The sequence below is a fragment of the Procambarus clarkii genome, chromosome 57, assembly GCF_040958095.1.
Source record: "Procambarus clarkii isolate CNS0578487 chromosome 57, FALCON_Pclarkii_2.0, whole genome shotgun sequence".
In the NCBI taxonomy this organism is placed as follows: domain Eukaryota; kingdom Metazoa; phylum Arthropoda; class Malacostraca; order Decapoda; family Cambaridae; genus Procambarus; species Procambarus clarkii.
In genome coordinates, this window is record NC_091206.1 from 16,695,414 (window position 1) to 16,719,764 (window position 24,351).

Genomic DNA, 24,351 nt, shown 5'->3' on the forward strand with positions numbered 1-24,351 from the left:
GGCAACAGTAATGGTTGTAGGACCAACAATAGTAACAGCTGAAACACTAACAAAGGAGTTGAAGCTTCAACAGATTAGCCAACAGATCTTGGTAAATAAAACATCAGCGTCAACAGAAGAATCAGTAACCATAAGAGATGCACCATCTGAAGCAGCAGCAAAAACCTCAAGCAATGTAAATGCCAGCAGCAATGGCATAAATTACAGGATACACAACAGGAGATTCCTACAGCAACAGGGGACTCCTAAAGCAACAGGAAACTCGTAAAGTAGCAACAGGAAACTCCTAAAGCAAGAAGAGACTCCCAAAGAAGGAGGAAGAATCCTTCAGATGTTTGTGGAGCAGCAAGGACAATGATGAAGCAAACACAGAGGCACTTGTTAAATGTTTCTGCCCTGAGTGAGTGACGGTGGAGGCTCGCCTTGGCACACACACACACACACACACACACACACACACACACACACACACACACACACACACACACACACTGCTTTCTCATATATTTTTTTCCCAATTCCCAAAAGGTAAATACGACGGGACGCAATAAAACTTGATAAATAATGCAATCAGACTTATCAATAAAAAACAATTAAACTAATAATAATTAAAAGTTGCAATAATTGACAAAAATAAACAATAATTACACATAATACCAATGAATTTAGACAAATATTTTACGAGATGACACGCCGCTAAAAAGAATTCTTTATAAAATATAATGCAAATGGAAAATTATGCACGCCTAAAAGGAGATGTGCCATTTCCAATTTACTTAGGATCAAAACAAAATTAAATATTCTGTATCGTTTAGTGATGGAGGTTTCTGGTGATGCAGCAACGTAGGATGATAGACGAGAAACCATACACACAGATTTCCAATTAATTTTAAGAACTTTCATGCACTGTTATAAATGTTTTTATTTTCTTTTTTTTATTATTATTAGTGTGATCATTCGGACTCTATCTTTTAAATGGACAGCATTGTATTAATTTGTCATTATCTTAATGTTAGGTATGATGTAAATACATATTTACATAGAAAAGGTATATAAGAGAAATGTGCAAAAGAGAGAGAGAGAGAGAGAGAGAGAGAGAGAGAGAGAGAGAGAGAGAGAGAGAGAGAGAGAGAGAGAGAGAGAGAGAGAGAGAGAGAGAGAGAGAGAGAGAGAGAGAGAGAGAGAGAGTACGAGTACAAAGCGTGTCAAGAACTAACTACATACTGGTAAAAATCCCCATCTCACCGGATGGTTATTCATAAAGGAGTATGTAATCAGTAGTCTGATATCATCATCAAGAACACAAGAATAAATATAGTAGCAGTTCAATGCGCCAGCGGAATATTCAGTAAAAGTCTACGTTACCTGCATGCCACGTTTCACTATGTGATTGTTGCTCATATGTTTACCTATCTCGCTTCTCGTCTTCCACTTCTTCTCCCACTTGTATTGTATCTCTCTCTTCTCTCCCTTCGTGCCAATGTCTCTAGTTGTCATTCTATCTGATTTTCATTAATTTATAACATTGATTCACAAAATAACAGTTAAACTCTCTGGTAAAGAAAGGGAAAGTGAAAATATAGAAGACGCTAGTCAAAAAAGGAGAGATAAAAGTTATCTCAAGTGAGTAATGTGCATGGATGAGAGAACGAGCGAGTGAGCGAGAGAGAGAGAGAGAGAGAGAGAGAGAGAGAGAGAGAGAGAGAGAGAGAGAGAGAGAGAGAGAGAGAGAGAGAGAGAGAGAGAGAGAGTACGAGTACAAAGCGTGTCAAGAACTAACTACATACTGGTAAAAATCCCCATCTCACCGGATGGTTATTCATAAAGGACTATGTAATCAGTAGTCTGATATCATCAAGAACACAAGAATAAATATAGTAGCAGTTCAATGCGCCAGCGGAATATTCAGTAAAAGTCTACGTTACCTGCATGCCACGTTTCACTATGTGATTGTTGCTCATATGTTTACCTATCTCGCTTCTCGTCTTCCACTTCTTCTCCCACTTGTATTGTATCTCTCTCTTCTCTCCCTTCGTGCCAATGTCTCTAGTTGTCATTCTATCTGATTTTCATTAATTTATAACATTGATTCACAAAATAACAGTTAAACTCTCTGGTAAAGAAAGGGAAAGTGAAAATATAGAAGACGCTAGTCAAAAAAGGAGAGATAAAAGTTATCTCAAGTGAGTAATGTGCATGGATGAGAGAACGAGCGAGTGAGCGAGAGAGAGAGAGAGAGAGAGAGAGAGAGAGAGAGAGAGAGAGAGAGAGAGAGAGAGAGAGAGAGAGAGAGAGAGAGAGAGAGAGAGAGAGAGGAGGAATCTTTGCTTATTCTGGTTAGGCAGGTATATGGAGGGGTGGCAGTAGTTAGCAAGATGCTGGGGGCAGATTACTTGGCCTTGCAACCGGGATTTATGAAGGCCCGCCCACTCCTGCACCATATTTTTGGCAAGAGAATGGTGGTGGGGAAATATATTGAGGGAGAGTAATAGTTTGGAGGAGGTGGGAAAGGGGTGTTGCTTTAGTGTGAGAAAGTATACAATACTTTTTCAGCTTTTCTTGGGCGTTTTTATATTAAGCTTTCACTCTTTGTCACTTTGTTTAATATATATTATTACAAATTAGAAGTTTTCAAATCAGTAGATGACTATGTTTGATAACTACGTGAAGAATACAAACAAATGTTTTACACGAGGCCTGAATATTTAAAAGATTTCTGATTCCTGACAAAATATTAGAGAGAACTTAATTATATGAAATTCGGAAATCTTACATATATCTGCATACATTTGATGAACATTTAGAGAGCAATTTAGCAATTTTCTAAAGATAATTGTTTATGATAAATGTGTTTTTCAGTAAAGCAACAAATGTCGTAATTTTCATCACGAGGCTAAGAATCACGTACATATTCACAAAGCAACTCAAAAACATGAGTGTGAGTGGTAAATTCTTAAATCCTACTCAAAGAGTACAGGAGATAAAAGAAAGTGGGAAAAGTTCCAAAGGGATTAGCTGTATATGAGCTGAACATATTTATGAGATGAGAGAAGTTACCTGTGTTGTCCACTGACTGTACCTAGATTATGACAATGTGCAAAAAATCTATCCAGTTTAGTTACAGATCAAGGCAATCTGAAATGCCAATTTTTGCAAAGCGGTAAGAATTTAGTTTTACAGCAGACAGTGTAGCATGTTTTGAATTTTTTGTGTACGATAAAATAAGTAAGCCCTTATTAATAATAAGATGCTAACAAGAAACTCAATAATGTGTATAACAAACGGTATTAGTAATATATGCACTAGGAAATATTTTGTGAAATTAGTTGATTTTTTTTTTTTTGCTAATTCTTTTCAAAAGTATTTAAAGTAACAGTGACGATTACGATAATATATTCCTAAACTTTTGTAATAATGCATTTCACGTTTTCACGAAAAAGACTGATATGTAGGGTAGAGGAACACGGTACTGAAGGGGACCCCGTAACATGATTAAGTAATGTGTGTTGCACAAGAAAGAGAATATCAACATAAATGGGCCAAATTCGAGATGAGAGAACAGTTGCACGTGGAGAGCCTCAATGGTCTGTCCTGGTATCTTTTTTGTATAAGCATATACATAAACGATTAAGATGCAGAAGTGATTTTAAACGTTAGTAAATTGTACTAATAATATTAAAAAGAGCGGGTAATATATTCAACTGACACTTGTTTAATATATTCACACTTGCTCCTGGAAATCTGATTCACAACTGGCCGAAGCAGTACAGCGTTTATAAATATTATGAAAAACCACGAAAGTACCAGACATCTCTTTCAAAATATTGAAACAGGTAAATCTGAGTATGAAAAGTGTCTCTGAGTTACAATTAGTTACGACCTAAGGCAATGTTAGATGTGTTCTCGATACGTTTCACAGATCTACCGGTGGGTACTGTGACAAGGGATTACTATGTTGATTTTAATTATAACTTACATAAAAAATATTCTTTAAAATACTAAATATTATTCAGCTCAGGAACGCAGTATACCATATAGTATACCATATACCAGTAGGTCGAATAACAATGACCCCATATGAATAACAATGGGATTTAAGCTTTGTTCAAAAGGTTGAAGGATATTTTTTTGATCTAGAACAACAAATTGTCAAACTTGTTAGAGATGTTAAAAATGAAATAGGGACAGTGGAAAAAAACAATGACGCACGTATGACAGGACAGCCAAAGACAAATATTAAATATTTCATCTGATATATCATACAAAGGTTTGAGAAAAAACTTGGCCATGAAAAACTTGACAGGCCAGGTGACTGACGATGACAAAGAAATGAGTAGTGTTTTAATGAAATAAATTGTCTACATATTTACAAGAGAAGAATTTAAGATGAGTGAAGATTCCCACATCTGACCGGATCTTTTAGATTTGGAAGAGTAAAAGGTGATTGGTTCAGTGGTTACTAGAGAAGAAGTTATGAAACAAACAGTGAAATTAAAGCTAATTAAGTACCCACGGCCATACGAAATATTTCCTAAGGTATGTAAAGTATGAAAGGAAGCGCTTAAGGAGATCTTGTCTTGCATATTTAATAAATCAATAAAGTCGTGGATGGATGATAATGTGGTGCCGATTTTTAAGACAAGAGAGAGAGAGGCGCTTATACTTATATATTTTTTTAAATAAGTTAAACGTATTGCACAATAGTTTGACACAAGTGAACTATCGTCCGATTAACTTAACAGTTATTGTACGGAAATTGACTAAATTGCTAATCGTAAAACCATATGTTTTTTTTAGCAGATGCAGATGTGGTTTAATGCTGAAAATGCATGAATCTTAAATGAAAAAATGCATGAAGTTAGATAATAATAATATTTCTAAGATATCAGCCAGACTATTTAAAAACTGTGAAGTCTGTGGGCAGTAAAGGTCTAAGAATTATTCATAATATTTTAATTAGTTTCATGAACAGTAAATTCCTGTAGGAGTCTTTTTCAAATCCCATATATTTTTATTATCGATTTTTAACGTTAATGGTATTATTATTATCAGTACCTGTTATGCATTACAACATATAGGTATTTATGGATTTATGTAATATGACTTAATTTTTAATAAATTCAAATTTATTTTGCGGTTCAAATAGTGGCAAATTTTTAATAGTTTATTTCTTTACTATTATTTTTACAACAATGTTTTATGTATACGTTATGTTTAATTTAATTTAGGCAACCTTCAAACAGAAAAGTAAAGCATATTTTTAGTTACATTTATATGCTATAGAACAATTAATGTATATTTTGAGAGCATTTTTTCCTTAGTAAACATGGAATTGAGCACAATTACAGAATTATTACAGTTGCTAATTTTCTTATGTACATTATCCATTTTAGGTAAATTCTTTCCACCACATAGCGGGTGCTTTCCACCACATAGAGGGTGCTTTCCACCACATAGAGGGTGCTTTCCACCACATAGAGGGTGCTTTCCACCACATAGAGGGTGATGAAACACTAGACCAGTTAGTTTTTCCAGGCTATCAGAACTTTCCGCCATCAAGGTGATATTTTCAGGAAAACACACATGTAAATTGTTGCGTGTAATTTTAGTGTGCTTGGTCTTCCACATGAACTGGACGGTAGATCGTCGGTCTCTTCTTGCCGGTCAACGTTCAGTCCCCGACCATCCAAGTGGTTGGGCACTATTTCTTTCCTTCGTCTAATCATAAATTCTTATCCTCTTTTCCCTACCAAGTGCTATTTAGTTGTAATGGCTTGGGGATTTCTTAGCCATTTATTTCCTGATAATTACCTTCCCTTACTTTCAGTTCTCAGTACTTTGCATATATTCCTGAAGATGTCATAGTATTGACGAAACGATATAATAGAATAAAGAGACTAAATTGTCTAGTATTTTTTTCCCCTCTTCATGGTACAAAGGTATTTACATAAAATGGAAAATATCCATAAGATAATTAGCAATTGTAATAATTCTGTTGTGCTCAATATATTCAATATGTGTGTGGAGACACACACACACACATACACGCTGGTGGCTGTGTGGATAGCACGCTGTACACGTAATCCTGTGGCTCGAGTTCGATTCCCGGCGCCGGCGAGAAACAATGGGCAGAATTTCTTTCACCTTAATGCTCTGTTACCTAGCAGTAAATAGGTACCTGGGAGTTAGACAGCTGTTATGGGCTGCTTCCTGTAGGTGTGTGTGTGTGAGTGTGAATAAAATAGTAGTTAATAACAGTTGATTGATTGACAGTTGAGAGGCGGGAGAAAGAGCAGAGCTCAACCCTCGCAAGTACAACTAGGTGAATCCAACTAGGTGAATACACATACACGCACACACATACACACACATACACACACACACACACACACACACACACACACACACACACACACACTCACACAAACACACATACACACACACACACACACACACACACACACACACACACACACACACACACACACACACACACACACACACACACAGCATTAAGGTTCAGAAGGCAACACTACACAACATCCAATAATCAATGAGAAAGACGTTATTTGATAACCTCAACCAGACTCGTCCTTCGAGACCATGGTTAGATCTTCCGTTAGCTCTCGTTACTCTCCCTTCCTTCCCCTGTGTTTTCTAGCTAATACTCTTACCAAGGAAAAAATAAAAGCAGGAATATGTGTTTCTAATTTCTTAAAAAAAAATAAGTTACATATATTTTATTGAGATATCATTTACGTGACGGATGAATCGAAAAGAAGTTGTGAATTTAACAGAAATTTAGTACTTATATACATATGTATTATGTATTTGGATTATCACAGAGTCTAACGTGAGCCTGAGAAATACGATTGAGTATCTCGTATTTTTCATGCTCGGGATCGAATCTCCGATGATTCAAGTTAATAAAATGTCATTTTCCAGGCTATTGTGCATTGCATCTTCATGTTACACGCACACGCACACAAACACACACACACACACACACACACACACACACACACACACACACACACACACACACACACACACACACACACACACACACACACACACACACACTCATACACACACACACACAGTGAATAATCCAATTCTTATATCTACGTTGCTCTACATCGTACGTTGTAGTGCAGCTAAGTCGTGCATATAGGGTATTGTAGTGTTATAGTTTTATTTATAGTGTTTATAGTATAGTGTTATTTTCCTTCTATCCTTATTCTCTCTGTCTCATATTATCTCTCTCTCTCTCTCTCCTTTTTGCATTTTTCTTATTTCCCCTGTTCCCTTTTTCTCACTGAATCCTCCCGATAATGCCCATTTCTTCTGTCCATCCTTTCTCTGATTCTCAACCTACCGCCTCTTTCTCTCCTTACATACCTGTTCTCTAGTGTTCCTCAAACCAGATGTTGTCGCGCAAGAGATCAGAAGGCACCTGAGATAGCGAGAAAGGATGTGGGGAGTGGAGGAGTCAGGGGTGTTACAATGAAGATATGTGGAGCGTTGAAAGATAGATGATAGGATAACCTAAAGTAGAAGACGCGATTGGTTGAGAGGATTAAGTATGAGGGGAAAGGTGAGATACGGCGCAGGGGAGAATCCGCATATTTCTTGGTCCTGCCGTGCAAGTCGTTTCAAGTGATCAAGTTAAAATGAGAGAAAGGGAAAGGAATTGAAGGGAAGGAAGAAGGAAGGTAGAGGAAGATGGAACTGGGAGAACGAAAGCAAGGGAGGAAATGAGAAGCGTGGTTATAGATAGGGAAAGAAAAAGAAGGAAGTGATAAGTTTGAAGGGCAGATGCAATATTCCGTAACATTCGCAATTTTTTTCCACTCACCTGTCAAACCTCATGACATGTTAGGTTGAGGAGAGAAGAGAGGAATTAAGGAAGAAAATGAGAGGAAAATAAGATATATAAAGAATGAGGCTGAATAGGGTAAAAGTTCAACAAAGCCACAGTTTCTGAGTTTTTTCTGGAACTCGAATATCAAAGACACTGATGCGGAGTGACACCAGGCTAGAAGTTATGAAAAGTTCTGCAATGTACGCGGAGTGGAGGAATGTTCTTGTGTTTCTTTGTGTTTGGATGTGTGTGTGTGTGTGTGTGTGTGTGTGTGTGTGTGTGTGTGTGTGTGTGTGTGTGTGTGTGTGTGTGTGTGTGTGTGTGTGTGTGTGTGTGTGTGGCAGATTGCCTGTGTCTGATAATGAAGTATACTTGAGAGTGATCATTTGAGTGTTTTCTTTCGTTGTTTGCTAAATGTGTACTTGAATACACTGATTAACCAGTTGTGCATATATGAGTGTGTTTGTGTGTTTGTGTGTGTTAATATTCGTTTTATATTCGTTTGAGAGGCCGTATGAAACTGTATACCCTTACCTCCGTGACAGCATGGATTTGTATATGCTTGTAGATAGTTACTATGTCATTTATTGATACCGTATGGTTTTTGAGGTCCTAAACACACAATCTGTTGTACATAAAATGCTACAAAAAAGATGGATAAGAGAAGGGAGGTTAACGTAGGATAAGGTCAGAGAGGTTAAGGCAGATGTCATGGAGATATAGGTAAAAAATATGATGGTGGGGAAAGGTCAAGATGCCTAAGATGTAGTAAGATCAAGAAGCTGACGGTGGCTCCAATGGGGTATTAAACTATCATTCCTTCACAATAGAGCATAGTTACCCTTAATCTCAAGAAACTCTTGTGTCTTATAGTCTAACTTTCCAGATTACTAATAGGAGTTCAGTTGGTGCATTAACACCAAGCTGATCCTAAATATCCTGTGACGCACAGTTTCACCTCGTCATTGGGATTACTCTTTTGAACCGAAATGCAAAAATGAGAATGGCGGTATCAGTGCAAAAGTCTTCAATTATTACATCTTAAGAAAAGGCTTTAGCTTAAACGAATATAATAGACAGGGTTTAGTAACTGTAGCAACATATAACTTTTGACCCTTTTCAAGTCAAATTGCAATTTTTTATCAGTTCCTTGTAGTTATACACCGAGTTCAAAACATCTCATAAAAAGTACACTGCAAATATAGGGTCAAAGCTGAAAAGACATGCAAAGTTTGGTTGAATTCTCCTAAGTATAAAACTCTTTGGGAAGAGTTTTATTATGACACATACAATCTCTCGTTCCCAGAAAGATAAAATAATGCATGTTATATGACACGAGGCACTATTATATAGCGAATATATTCGAGCTGCAAGCCTGTGATATATCTTCCATGTCATAGTGTTCTACATATCGGTAATTGGATTCAAGGCCTTTGATGAATGTAATGGAATGTAAGACAGTCGGATGATGATTCTATCAGGAGCGATATGGTACTATGTGTACCTGCAGAAGGATGACAGTATAACAGGTAATTATTATGAAATTGTAGTATTATAGAATTTCTTTTTACACCACAATGCAGTCATTCGAAACTGTATTACAAATATAGTAAATGGTGCTTTTGTTGGTCGAGTTATTTAAAATATCTGTTGTTACTACTACTACTAATTGCATGATATTATGTTATATTTGGCAATATTGCAAAATATCAAAAATGAAAAGAATTAATTGTGTATACTCAACTAGTTGTGCTTGCGGAGGTTGAGCTCTGGCTCTTTGGTCCCGCCTCTCAACCGTCAGTCATCAGGTGTACAGGTTCCTGAGCCTACTGGGCTCTATCATATCTACACTTGAAACTGTGTATGGAGTCAGCCTCCACCACATCTCTGCCTAATGCATTTCATCTGTTAACTACTCTGACACTGAAAAACTTCTTTCTAACGTCCTTGTGGCTCAATTGGGTTCTCAGTCTCCACCTGTGTCCCCTTGTTCGCGTACCACCTGTTTTAAAAGTTTATCCTTGTCTACCCTGTCAATTCCTCTGAGAATTTTGTAGGTAGTGATCATGTCTCCCCATATTCTTCTGTGTGTGTGTGTATGTGTGTGTGTGTGTGTGTGTGTGTGTGTAGCAGCCAGGAGACTAGCTGCTACGGTGCTAGAGATAGCGTGTTTGAAAGATAAACACAGAAGTAAAAAAATCCTTCTTGGCAATGTTAGTTGCTGAAGTGATCTCCGTGGACTGACAAAAAGCGATGATCGCTTTTCAATGGAAGATTTAGTCAACATAACAAAAAAAAATTAACAAATTGATGGAGTAAAACAATGTGTAAATAGGTTTATAGACACATTTACAAATCTCATAAGACATAACAATGAATTCAGGTTGACGACTTTTAGATCTAGAAAAAAATGATTTAATAATTAAACACTCGTCTGGAAACAGAGCTGCAGATATGCATCATACTTGGTAAGTGAAGAGGATGCAGAGGAAGGTTTCGATGATAAGTTGTATAAACACGAAAGATAATTTGTTGGACATTTTCATGAAAAGGAATGGTTGTATATATTCACGAGAGGAAGTGGTTGGATATACATGAGTAGGAGTGGTTGGATATACATGTTCAGGAGTGGTTGGATATATACACGAGAGGGAGTGGTTGGATATACATGAGTAGGAGTGGTTGGATATACATGTTCAGGAGTGGTTGGATATATACACGAGAGGGAGTGGTTCGACACATACAAGAGAGAGCACTGGGATAAAACTGGAGCTACCACCGGTAATTACATTAAAGCAACAACATCATGGGGGGCATGTAAGATTTAGCTCCTGACTGGTAATATATTATGTGATATGCTTCTCCTGTGTACAGTTATGTAATGTGATATTAATGTGTATAGTAAAGTATTATTATATTCCACGCTTGAGCATCATTTGCTCTAACGATATCCCAGGTCTCAGCCCCAGAGACCTTTACTTATGTTGATGAGTCCACATTGAGTTTTACCAGAAACAGAAACGTAAATGTAAATTAACATTACGTTAATAATATTATAGGTAGCCTTGTATTGTGGAAATTACACTGTTCAATTATTACCCCAAGAAGATGGAGAGGATAGATTCTATTGCGTAGAAGCTCCATAAATACGGACCAGTTGTAAGTATAAATTTTCTGGCGATGAGACACACATATCCCCAGGAAGCAGCTCGTAGCAGCTGTGTAACTCCCATGTACCTATTTAATGCTAGATGAAATGGCGCATTAGGGTGAAAGAACTGTGGCCATTTGTTTCTGCCTCCACTAGGAATCGAACCGGGGCCATTAGGACTACGACCCCCCCCCCCCCCCCGAGCGCAGTTCACTCAGCCGCGAGGCCCCTTTCGGTTTTTAGTTAGATAAAAGAGCTGTTAGATAAAATAATGTTACGAGATATACTTTGAAGAGCATGATTAATGCAACGTTTCCAACACCGGCCGTCCGGACTCTCCAACACCGGCCGTCCGGACTCTCCAACACCGGCCGTCCGGACTCTCCAACACCGGCCGTCCGGACTCTCCAACACCGGCCGTCCGGACTCTCCAACACCGGCCATCCGGACTCTCCAACACAGGAGAGATGCGGATGAGTACTGGGATAAAACATTTATATACATTTATATATACATTTTCGCCATTGCTAGACTCTCCGCCCTCCCACAGCTCTCTCTCCCTCCCTCAAGAACAAGCTCCCAGGGCCGAGGCGCCACAAGTAACACCCTGGTGTCATATTAACGAGGAAAGCAATTGAGTTATTTGTATTCATCTGAATATTTTGTTCATATATTTTGAGGTGAAACTTGAGTATTTTTTCCTATCACAGGATACTTGAGTGGGAACTCTCAACGCACAGGTTCGAACCCTCATCATGGCTCCTTTGGATTTGTTATTATTATTTGTATTATTATTATCATATTAGTAATAAGAAAAAATAATGATTATAATTCTAAAAATAGTAATATTTATGAGAAAAAAATAGTAATTATCATAATAATAACAATGCTAACAATAATAAGACGCCAAGCTTTACATAATAGGAAACCAAGCTTAATACAATAGGAAACCAAGCTTAACACAATAAGAAACCAAGCTTAATACAATAGGAAACCAAGCTTAACACAATAAGAAACCAAGCTTAACACAATAGGAAACCAAGCTTAACACAATAAGAAACCAAGCTTAACACAATAAGAAACCAAGCTTAACACAATAGGAAACCAAGCTTAACACAAGAAGAAACCAAGCTTAACACAATAAGAAACCAAGCTTAATACAATAAGAAACCAAGCTTAACACAATAAGAAACCAAGCTTAACACAATAAGAAACCAAGCTTAACACAATAAGAAACCAAGCTTAACACAATAAGAAACCAAGCTTAACACAATAAGAAACCAAGCTTAACACAATAAGAAACCAAGCTTAACACAATAAGAAACCAAGCTTAATACAATAAGAAACCAAGCTTAACACAATAAGAAACCAAGCTTAATACAATAAGAAACCAAGCTTAACACAATAAGAAACCAAGCTTAACACAATAAGAAACCAAGCTTAACACAATAAGAAACCAAGCTTAACACAATAAGAAATCAAGCTTAACACAATAAGAAACCAAGCTTAACACAAGAAGAAACCAAGCTTAACACAATAAGAAACCAAGCTTAACACAATAAGAAACCAAGCTTAACACAATAAGAAACCAAGCTTAACATACTAACAGTGACAACGACCATCAAGCTCTCTCGCCTTTCATAAAAAAAAACTAAATGTTTAAAATTTTCATAAATGCTGAGGAGATTACATGTCGCAAATCGCATCAGGTAAATCCAGCGAATTACCCGCCGGCAGACTCTTTCCCTATTAACCTCTCCCCTCCACCCCATTTCCTCTCCCATCCCTTCCCACCTCGAGCCTCATTCCTTCCCTCCCTCTCCCATCCTGGTGCCATAAGTAGGATGGTATTCGGTATGACAGTGTTAGGGAATGTCGGTGAAGGAATAATCGGCATGTTGCTGGGTGTTTTTAAACCCCTCCTCTTCGATATGCAAAAAACAAAACCAAAAAATATTCGGCGTATATTTTGGAAAGTGGAGGGGGGATCTGGGTTAGGGTAGAATGCTAAAATGTGGGTGCTGGTAGTGATGGTCGGGTGAGGTGGTTGTGGTTATTGTGGTGGTTAGTGGTAGCGATGGTGGTGGTAGTAGTTGTGGTATTAGCGGATGGAGGGTAGTTAAGGTGGTTACTCAGAATGGGGGTGGTTGTTGTGGTGGAGATGGTAGTGTTGTTGCTCAAGGCGCTGGTGGTGTATATATATATATATATATATATATATATATATATATATATATATATATATATATATATATATATATATATATATGGTGACAGTATTAGTGGTACTTGTCAAATTGGTTGGTTTTGGTAGTTCTGTTTGGTAGTGATTATTGATAGTGAGTGGTAGCTGTGGTCACGGTAGTGATATTAATGTCAATAAGTGTATAATCTATTTCTGAAGCTAATGACGAAACACTGACATTAAGGCAGTGACAATAACAATGTTGCTGGGGTTGCCAATGATGGCAGACGCTAGTGAAGTGTCGTAGAAAATCCTGTGTAAACACAAGTATAAGAAGAATATTGGGAGGATTTCATGGCCACAAGGAGTTGGGACAGATGATTACAATGTAAACGAGGAGTCACAATAACGTGGCTGAAATATGTTGGCCAAACCACACAATCGACTTGAGAATGGTCCAGGACGGACCGAAACGTCGTCGTCCTTTCACTTTCTAGTGTGTGGTCTGGTCAACGATTACAATGTAACTATTTTCAGGTAATGCTCAAAGGAGCACTTAGACCTAAACAGCCCCGGTTGTTATACGTCCCAGCTGCTCGAGCGCCTCCATCCACGGAATGCATGCTATCAACACCCTCGTGCTTGTGAACAACAGCCAAATTGTTTAATGTGGCGAGGCGGAACCCAATAGATCAGACTTAACTCTCCGTAAAACAGGTAGATGAGTGTGAGGACCCCCATCATCCCCCATCCCCCCCAGCGCACATATGGAGTCTGTGTGGAGTCCATGGATATGGAGTCCATATCTCGTCAAGTATACGACTAAACTGGAGAAGGCTCAAAGACTTGCCTCCAGACTAGCACCCGAACTGAGGGGTATGAGCTACGAGGAGAGACTACGGGAATTAAACCTCACGTCATTGGAAGTTAGAAGAGATAGGGGGGGGGGGACACGATCACCTCATACAAGATTCTCAAAAAGAATTGATAGGTTAAACAAAGACTGATTATATAACACAAGGAGCACACGCACTACGGGACACAGGTGGAAATTGAGTGCCCAAATGAGTCACAGATATATTAGAAAGAACTTTTTTAGTGTCAGAGTAGTTGACAAATGGAATGCATTAGGCAGTGATGTGGTGGAGGCTGACTCCATACACAGCTTTAAGTGTTGATATGATAGAGCCCAGTAGGCTCAGGAACCTGTACATTAGTTGATTGACCGTTGAGAGCTGAAAGATAAAAAGGGCTGAAAGGTACTTGCTGGCTGAAAGAGCAGAGCTCAACCCCCGCAAGCACATTTAGGTGAACTAGGTGAACACATACAAGAGAGAACAAAGACCCTTTTAGTAAACAAAAAGAGTAACAATATTGTCTTGACAAAATATTGTCAAATACTTTTTCAGGACTCATATCTTTGAGAGAAACATTAAGACAAAAAACAAGGATTAAAAACTAAAGCCACGTGTTAAACTGTTTTGAAATAATACAATATTCCAATGTCGAAAAGAATTATATACATGTGAAAAGTTAAAAGAAGAAATATTTTTCCATGCTTGACACGAGCTGGAAATATTTAACAGAACTTGAGTTTTTGAAAGGGGGGAGGAAGGAGGAATGAGGTGAAATGGAGACGAGAGGAAAGGCGCGATTGGAGGGAATGGTGGATAAGAGACAAGGGGGGAATGGGAATGATGGACAAGTGAAGAAGATTGGAAGGAAGGAAGAGGAGAAAGGGTGGAAGAGGCGGAGAATGACTGGGCAAGAGGAATAAGGAACCTGTGTAAGGGAGTGGATTGGAAGGAATAATGAGTTGGAACGTGGCATCAAGACAAGCATAACTCACACACGAGTAAACAGTGGTGGAATATGGGGGGAAATGTTATTCAGGTTCGGAAGATTAAGAGGTGACTCATAAGTTAGAGGAAAGGTGAGCGTAAGATATTCATGAATAAATTATACATGAATTCCATGCATTTTTGAATGAACATACCTAGGTACATCTGCATTTGTGCAACTACCCTAGACAATACAAACAGTTACATAGTTAATGTAAAGAATTACATAGAATGATAATAATGGATTGAGTTAAAGTCTACGTTTTCAGAGACCCACATTTCACTATGTCGTATATGTTTTAATGTTTGCATATTCTGCTTTTATTTTCCTCTTCTTCAGTAACAATCGTCACCTGTCTCTTTCACATCTTCCCTATTATAATTATTATCAGTATATTTTTTCCCATTCATAGTTTTTAAAACAGCAACTAAGCACAAGCAACTTCGGAAAAAGGGAGGAAGAGACATAGCCCTGAAATAAAGAAAGGAATTACCCTCTCCAATGCTCATCTGAGATCATAAACCAATGTAAAAAAATTAACTGCAGAATTTTGTTAAATTGAGTCCTCGAATTTACGTTTGGTGAAGATTGGAAATGTTCCAATAATGTTCTAGACTGCATATCAAGCATTTTAATTTATAACTGAATGGGGGAACTTATAATAACTTTATATAGAATTATATAGAATTATATAGAATTTATAACTGAATATATATATATATATATATATATATATATATATATATATATATATATATATATATATATATATATATATATATATATATATGTACACAAAATTTTAGTTATAGGAAAATAAACGGAAAATTAAACGCACAATAAATAAAAATATAAAATACAGAAGGAACTGAGCAGGTTTTAATTTAGGTTGGAGACGAGGTTAAGCACTTTCTCGCTTCTCATTCACTCTATATAAAATATTTTTATGATTGCTATCTAACTTTTTCTTTAGCTCACTCCTTACCCGTTGGTTTTTTCTGTCTTTATGCATATGTTGTGTCTTTCTGAGAACTCTTCTTGTATTCTTCTTTTTCCCTTTTATACTTTAATTTTTTTATTCCTCATCTCCTCCACATCCTATTTATTCTTTCCTCCTTCTAACCCTTTCCTTATTGCTCTAACGCAGAGCAAACGTTAAAAAAAAAACGATTCGCTCAATATTTTGATGAAATCGATTTTTGTTACATATTCTGTACATTTCTTTTTAAAAACATTAAAGGATAGGAGTGGATAAATGATTTAAATCATCTTTACTTGCAAAGAGATGTCCTTCCCTCATTTAAACATTTGTAAGTAATAAGCTCTCCCCCAGAGATCTCAAGTGTTTACAGTTAAGTATTTCAAGGCTTTTAAGTTCTCGCTCTAACAGCCACTTTTTATCAGACATTCCTTAAAAGATCCCGAGAATCCTCCTCAACAGCACCAAGGATGTCTCGTTCAGCATCAGTGTCGCTGACTCATTGGGATTGCTACTTCAGCAAAGAAAATGGATCACTTACTTTCCTTATAAGACGACCAGTCAATCGCTTAATACATGGGACCCCAGTTACCACCGGTTGTTCAGGGACTGAGAGCGAATGAACGATGCCCAGTCGTTCTTCTTAACTCAGGGCTATAGTCCGAGAGTTTACTACTTTTTTACTTTATTATAGTAAAGTATAGTATAGTATAGTGTAGTATAGTATAGTATAGAGTCTACCAAATTATTTTCATAACTAAATTGATGTTTAGTGAGACCCAGAATGTATTTCCTCTCTTCTTTCTTTTTCTCACTCTTTCACTCTCTAGCTCATTCCCCTCCTTCCTTCATTTCATCTCTCTCTCTATGTCTGTTTGTCGGTCTGTCTGGCTCTCTCTCTCTCTCTCTCTCTCTCTCTCTCTCTCTCTCTCTCTCTCCCTCCCTCCCTCCCTCCCTCCCTCCCTCTCTCTCTCTCTCTCTCTCTCTCTCTCTCTCTCTCCCTGTCTGACTATGAGTCAAAACAATATATAAAAATGACAAACATTTTGCAGTAACAGCGGGAGCTCGCGTTCTCAGGTCTTTAATTGTAGCTGAGGAATTTATTGCAGCACAGGTTGTAAACAGGAGTGTAAATTGTATTTTTCAACGAGCATGAAGGAGTGAGTGAAAAGAGAGAGAGAGAGAGAGAGAGAGAGAGAGAGAGAGAGAGAGAGAGAGAGAGAGAGAGAGAGAGAGAGAGAGAGAGAGAGAGAGAGAGAGAGAGAGAGACAGACAAACAGACAGAGGTGGAGAGGGTCACACACAAACAAACACGCATATAAAGTGAAAAAGATAAGAGGGGTGGAGGAAGAGTTACTAGCAGAGCTAAACATTTGTACTACATCAACAGAGCTGCCACTATTCTTCACATTCTCCCTGGTAATTCTCAAGTTATTGTTGTGTTCTTAAATGCCTCGTCTTATTAGGATTTCTTGTTCTTCTGCCTCTGTTCATAAACACTTATATTATTAATTAAATGTTGCCCGCGCTAGTTGGGTTTATTACTTTGCAGAGAGAGAGAGAGAGAGAGAGAGAGAGAGAGAGAGAGAGAGAGAGAGAGAGAGAGAGAGAGAGAGAGAGAGAGAGAGAGAGAGAGAGAGAGAGAGATTTCTTAGCTTGTTCCAAGCACTAGAAAGGTTGCCAATCGTAATTAAATAAGATGAATTGCATCACTTACTTAAATCACTCTTCCATCTCAAGTTTAAAGTTAACATCCTTGTTAGGTATTATCGTAACACAACTTTGACAGGAATAATGACACTCAATATTGAGTTATTATTGAGCGATAGAGATACTTCAAAAAGATTCTGTAGTGTAAAAATCATATCTAGGTGGATTGAGCTTGAATCAGAGTTCTTTATAGAGCAATAGAGAACTTTATAAAATAGCGACACTGAACTGAAGATTCAGTGGCTGGGAAGGTGAGCATATTTGCTTGTCCTTACAAGCACATCTAGCTGAGCACACATGCACACTCACATAAATATATAAAGTTCAATATAGGCAGGTGTCAAGAAACTAAAAGGGCGGTACACAATGAGGGGAAACTACTTCACAGTAACTAGAAAAAACGACCTGGAAGTAGATTAAACACCAGGCCTAACTCTGGAGGTACATATAAAGAAGATGCCATCCGCAGCAAACTCTACAATAACAAAAGTTAGAACATCTTTCAGGAATCAAAATAAGAAGGCATTTAGATCACTGTAAACAACCTACGTGAGACCAGTCTTAGAGAATGCCTCCCCATCGGGAAGCCCTCATCTTAAACAAAACATGAAAATTTGAAAAGTTTCAGGAGCTTGAAGCAAAGCAAAGCTTGAAGCAACAGAGAGAGAGAGGATATTTGGAAGATATTTATAAAATACTTAGGAGGATTGATAAAGTGTAAAATGAGTTTTTCAAATTGAATAGGAAACGAGGGAATGGATGGAAGTTTGAGATTCAGATGAATTATAGGGATATGAATTATCTGAGTCTGAGACTATTTTTTTTAGAGTAAGAGTAGTGAAAAAATGGAATGAACTCAATGAGCAGGTTAGAGAAATAAACTTCATTCATAATTTCAAAAGTAGATATGATAGCGGAATAGGGTGGAATACATTGCAATAGAAAACCATTGGCTAGAAAGGGATGATTCAAGAGCCAAAAAATACCACTCTGCAGGCGTAAATAAGTGAATACAAACAGGTGAACACATACTCACGCACATTCACACACACACACACACACACACACACACACACACACACACACACACATTCACACACACACACACACACACACACACACACATAAACTTGCTAATTATAATTAATTGTAAATAGGTACCCGGGAGTTAGTCAGCTGTCACGGGATGCTTCCTGGGGTGTGTGTGATGTGGAAAAAAAGTAGTTAGTAAACAGTTGATTGACGGTTGAGAGGCGGGACCAAAGAGCCAAAGCTCAACCCCCACAAGCACAATTAGGTCAGTACGCACCCCAGGAAGCAGCCCGTGACATCTGACTACCCCCAAGGTACCTATTTACTGCTAGGTAACAGGGGCGTTACGTTGTCTGTATTTTACCAATATTTGTTAGATAGGGTATTCTCAATGTTTGCGGACGATGCTAAAATTATGAGAAGGATTAAAACAGAAGAGGACTGTTTGAGGCTTCAAGAAGACCTAGACAAGCTGAAGGAATGGTCGAACAAATGGTTGTTAGAGTTTAACCCAACCAAATGTAATGTAATGAAGATAGGTGTAGGGAGCAGGAGGCCAGATACAAGGTATCATCTGGGAGAGGAAATTCTTCAGGAGTCAGAGAAGGAAAAAGACTTGGGGGTTGATATCACGCCAGACCTGTCTCCTGCAGCACATATCAAGCGGATAACATCAGCGGCATATGCCAGGCTGGCCAACATACGAACGGCATTCAGAAACTTGTGTAAAGAATCATTCAGAACTTTGTATACCACATATGTCAGGCCAATCCTGGAGTATGCAGCCCCAGCATGGAGTCCATATCTAGTCAAGGATAAGACTAAACTGGAAAAGGTTCAAAGGTTTGCCACCAGACTAGTACCCGAGCTGAGAGGTATGAGCTACGAGGAGAGACTACGGGAATTAAACCTCACTTCGCTGGAAGACAGAAGAGTTAGGGGGGACATGATCACCACATTCAAGATTCTGAAGGGGATTGATAGGGTAGATAAAGACAGTCTATTTAACACAAGGGGAACACGCACAAGGGGACACAGGTGGAAACTGAGTGCCCAAATGAGCCACAGAGATATTAGAAAGAACTTTTTTAGTGTCAGAGTGGTTGACAAATGGAATGCATTAGGAAGTGATGTGGTGGAGGCTGACTCCATACACAGTTTCAAGTGTAGATATGACAGAGCCCGATAGGCTCATGAATCTGTACACCTGTTGATTGACGGTTGAGAGGCGGGACCAAAGAGCCAGAGCTCAACCCCCGCAAACACAACTAGGTGAGTACAACTAGGTGAGTACACACACACACACACACACACACACACATTCACACACACACACACACACACACACACTCACACTACCTTCCAATGTGTTGTGTCGTGTCTAGGGAGATATCGAGACATGGAGATATGAGCGACAAATCAATGATCAGATGACCGTCATGGTGCAGCTGTAAGTCCCACTCAGCCCTGGGCAAAGGCCGTATCTTACGATGGGTTAGTCCCACTCACTCCCGAGATGACCTGCATGCCATGGGTTGGCACTAATAGATTCAACTCACTTTTGGGGAAGCCCGTGGCTTGGGATGGAGACGAGGACATAGGACTGTTGGACAGAGACAAAATGCCTAAAAGATTATGGATTCAGATTTCAGCCAAACATTCCGTATATTTTTGAATGGACGGAGGTGAGGTGATTACCAAGGCAAAGCGGCAAGCCATTACGACTATATAGCACTGGGAAGGGGTCAGGATAATGATTTGCGATGAGACGAGGGGGGGAAAGAATGGTGCCGAACCACCTAGACGGTCGGAGATTGAACGTCGACCTGCATGAAGCGAGACCGTCGCTCTACCGTCCAGCTCAAGGGCTGAGAGCAGTAAAACTTGTATTTCAGTGGAAATGTCAAGGAGTTAAAATATGTTGGTGCCTTAGTCAAAACTGGCCTAAATATGAAAACAATAATTAAAGCAGCAACGTCACACCTCAAATGTAATGACATTTGAAGTATTTCTGAATAAATTAAGTTATCAGTTCTTTCACGCGAGTCTTTATTGCTTAAGTGGTCATGTAAGTGTTCTTAAAGACTGATACTGAGACTTCAAGATGGAACAGCATCACTCTTGAATATACGTTTTAACTCTAAGAATGATTTTTTATCTTTAGAATGCATAGTTTATCTCTTGGATAATAAAATCGACAGGAGTCGAATAAAGAAAAAACAAACAAAGAAAATTTTTCAGTACATTAAGATATTAGATTTAAACATACAAGGAACAAATTAAAAACGGCAACGTTAGGACCTTTAGCTGAAAATGCAATTCACTTTTTGAACGTAATAAACTACCTAACAATTCACGAATCCCCTCTAAAACATACAATTTATTTCAGATACAAAAAATACCAAAAAATCTAACAAAAAGCAGCTGCATATAAAATGAAATCCCAAGGGGAAAAGCCAGCCAAATGGAAAATATATTTCACTTGCCATAAGCCTAGACTGGAGGGAGCCTGGGCCAGCCGATCACACACACACACACACACACACACACACGGACCAATCTAAGCCTGAGCAAAAAGACAAGCGCACACCAAATGATTGAATGTTTAGACACAGTAACCAGTAGCTAAATCCCAACGCTCGAAAACACAAATAAAAGGCTACACACATACGTGCAATATACTCCCATTTCTAGCCGTACACACCTAACTGTATTTACAGTAGCTGAACTTCAGACCATGGGATCAGCCTCTGAATCTTCAATCGACGGGTTTCAGATTCCCTAAGGGCTGTGTCATACCTATCTCGAATGTAGTGTATGGAATCTGCCTCCATCACTCAACTTCTTGGCGTATTCCATTAATTTACGCGTACCATTTAGAGAAGCCCCTGATATATATATATATGTATATATGTATATATATATATGTACCCCCCCCCTCGCCAGAGAATGCCCGTAACTATGCAACAGCTGGAGGCTAGATTGATGATGCTGTCGTGAATCCTTGCGGGACATCCGAACTTCACTCAACATATAAAAATACATTTCTAAGAATTTAACAAAAATTATATATGTTTTTTAAAGGCAAGATATACATTAGTGTCGCCTAATAACCATATTGACCTTAAAGCATGTTGCTTGCTATATTGTCAAGCTATAGTATGAGCTACAGGTTATATATGGCAGTGAATTGAAAAAATATTATATAAAACAACTCACCAAAATGGCAGCTTAAAAGAGCTCAAGTTTAATACCAGTATGAAAATTATGCATCACTCTCTGAAAAGTGAAACAAAAAACAGAATAAACAGTTTATTATGTGTATATATATATATATATATATATATATATATATATATATATATATATATATATATTGACAAAAATAGCCAACTGCGAAAATAGTAAAAAGTTTTTTTCATTTTCATTCCTCTCGGGCATCGTCAGACACAAACAGCTGCCACTTAAGGACCATAGTATGAAATAAGTTAAAAGTAACTCTCATATTCAACTAAAAAAAAAAGTATCTAAAAATTCTATGCATACAATTTGTCCAACAAAACAGAAATATTGAACCTTTTACACAGAAACAAACTATATAGCGCAAATATAGGATTTTATACCAAATATTCACTTTTTCGTGTTGGCAGTTTAGTAAGAGAAAATTAAATAATTCTTCGAAAGACCCAAATATGAAGAGGAAAGCTCAATAAAATTTGGTGGAAAATAACAGCAATCTTATGGGACGAAATGCAAATAGACGCGAACCAGGGTCACGATCTTGTTAAATCCCAGATAATCTTCATGGAACCCTATGTTGTGAGTGAGGCTTCGCACTTACAAGTTAACGAGTTCTGAACTATATTTGTGTGTGTGTGTGTGTGTGAGACGGGACCAAAGAGCTCTGGCTCTTTGGTCACGCCTCTCAACTGTCAGTCAACTGATGTGCAGATTCCAGAGCCTACTGGGCTCTATCATATCTACACTTGAAACTGTGTATGGAGTCAGCCTCTACCCCATCACTTCCTAAAGTGATGGGGTAGAGAGAGGCTTCCACTTGTCAACTATTCTGACACTAAAACAAATCTTTCTAATGTCTATATGGCTCATTTGGGCACTTAGTTTCCACCTGTGTCCCCAAGTGTGTGTGAACCTTGTGTTAAATAATCTGTCTTTATCTACCCTATCAATTCCTTTGAGAATCTTGTATATGATTATCATGTCCCCCCTAACTCTTCTGTCTTCCAGCGATGTGTGTGCGTATAATGTGTGTGTGTGTGTGTGTGCGCGCGCTTGTTTTGTTTAGTTTTAATTCAAATGAGATATTCTTCTGTTATTTACATAAAGGAAGGAACACCACGTTGGGGCTATGCTCTGTCTGAAGAGAACAGAACCACTGGCTTTCAATTACGGCTCCAAGTTACTCACATTAATGTATCGTCTTTTCTGTTTTAATTCTTACTGCTAACATACGAGGTGAAGCTGTCTTCAGTTTTATCGCTAAATTCCTCCTGTGCGCGCCTCCTCAAAACAAAAGCTTAGTGTATGACAATCATAAATTGTAGCTCAATAATGTAGAATCTCCTTGAGAGCGAGAGAGGAAGCGTCGAATCAGTCCGACTAGGCAGCACTTAGAAGGGATATAGAGATAAGAATCTTGGATACGACGTAGGATAATGTCCAACTGCTTCAACCATCGGAGATCGAAAGACGACCTTGAAAGAGTCGATGCCATTGCTGTCCCGTCGCCAGAGGAAAGAAAATTCGTGAAGTTAACTCAAGAACAATATATGGTATGTGACTTATGTCCTTCTCTCACATTATCACAAGTTTCTCATCCTCTTTTCAGTATTTTTTCAATGGGAAATACGAAGCTAATTTTGCAAGTCTTAATTCAGTGTTTAATGGCCGATTTAATTAATTCAATTAAATTTAATTTGAATTTCATTTTAAATTGAATTAAATTTAAATTTAAATTATTTAAATTTAATTTAATTTGTCCACGTGTCCACTAATGGACACATGGATAGTTTAATTTTACAAAACAAATATTATTTTACTCAGTACCAGCGAATCTGTAACAGTTGAATGACATTTTTTTTATACATTGAAATTCAACTAATAGTCGAAAGGAATTCTTTTGCCAAACTTGGTGTGTATCATTTAACGTCCCTGTTAGTTTTCATTTTTTATAATAGAGATCTTAAGACTGTCTTTGTTGGACTTAAAGGCGAAGTTATAATTGTTTGAGTCGCTCTCACAGAAACACTTAATTACGAGTAATATATATTCGTTTAAAAAAATGTGAAACTCATATTATGTCATGCAATTATATACTTGGATGTGTATGTATGTCACCGCACATCAGTCTGTCGAACACAGAACAATGTGAGTTATCCAAATGTACAAACAAAATTTTAATAATCTAAAATACATGCACACAGGGAGACGTGTGACCACACACACACACACACACACACACACACACACACACACACACACACACACACACACACACACACACACACACACACACACACACACCCGCACGAGGCAGAAACAAATGGGCAAAGTTTCTTTCACCCTAA

At 38.0% G+C, this 24,351-nt stretch overlaps 1 protein-coding gene across 1 annotated transcript in view; it reads right to left on the bottom strand.

The window, feature by feature from the left end:
* The window catches only part of LOC123744939 (protein turtle homolog B), a 535,220-nt gene that overhangs the window by 234,873 nt on the left and 275,996 nt on the right, over positions 1-24,351 (bottom strand). The window lies entirely within an intron of this gene.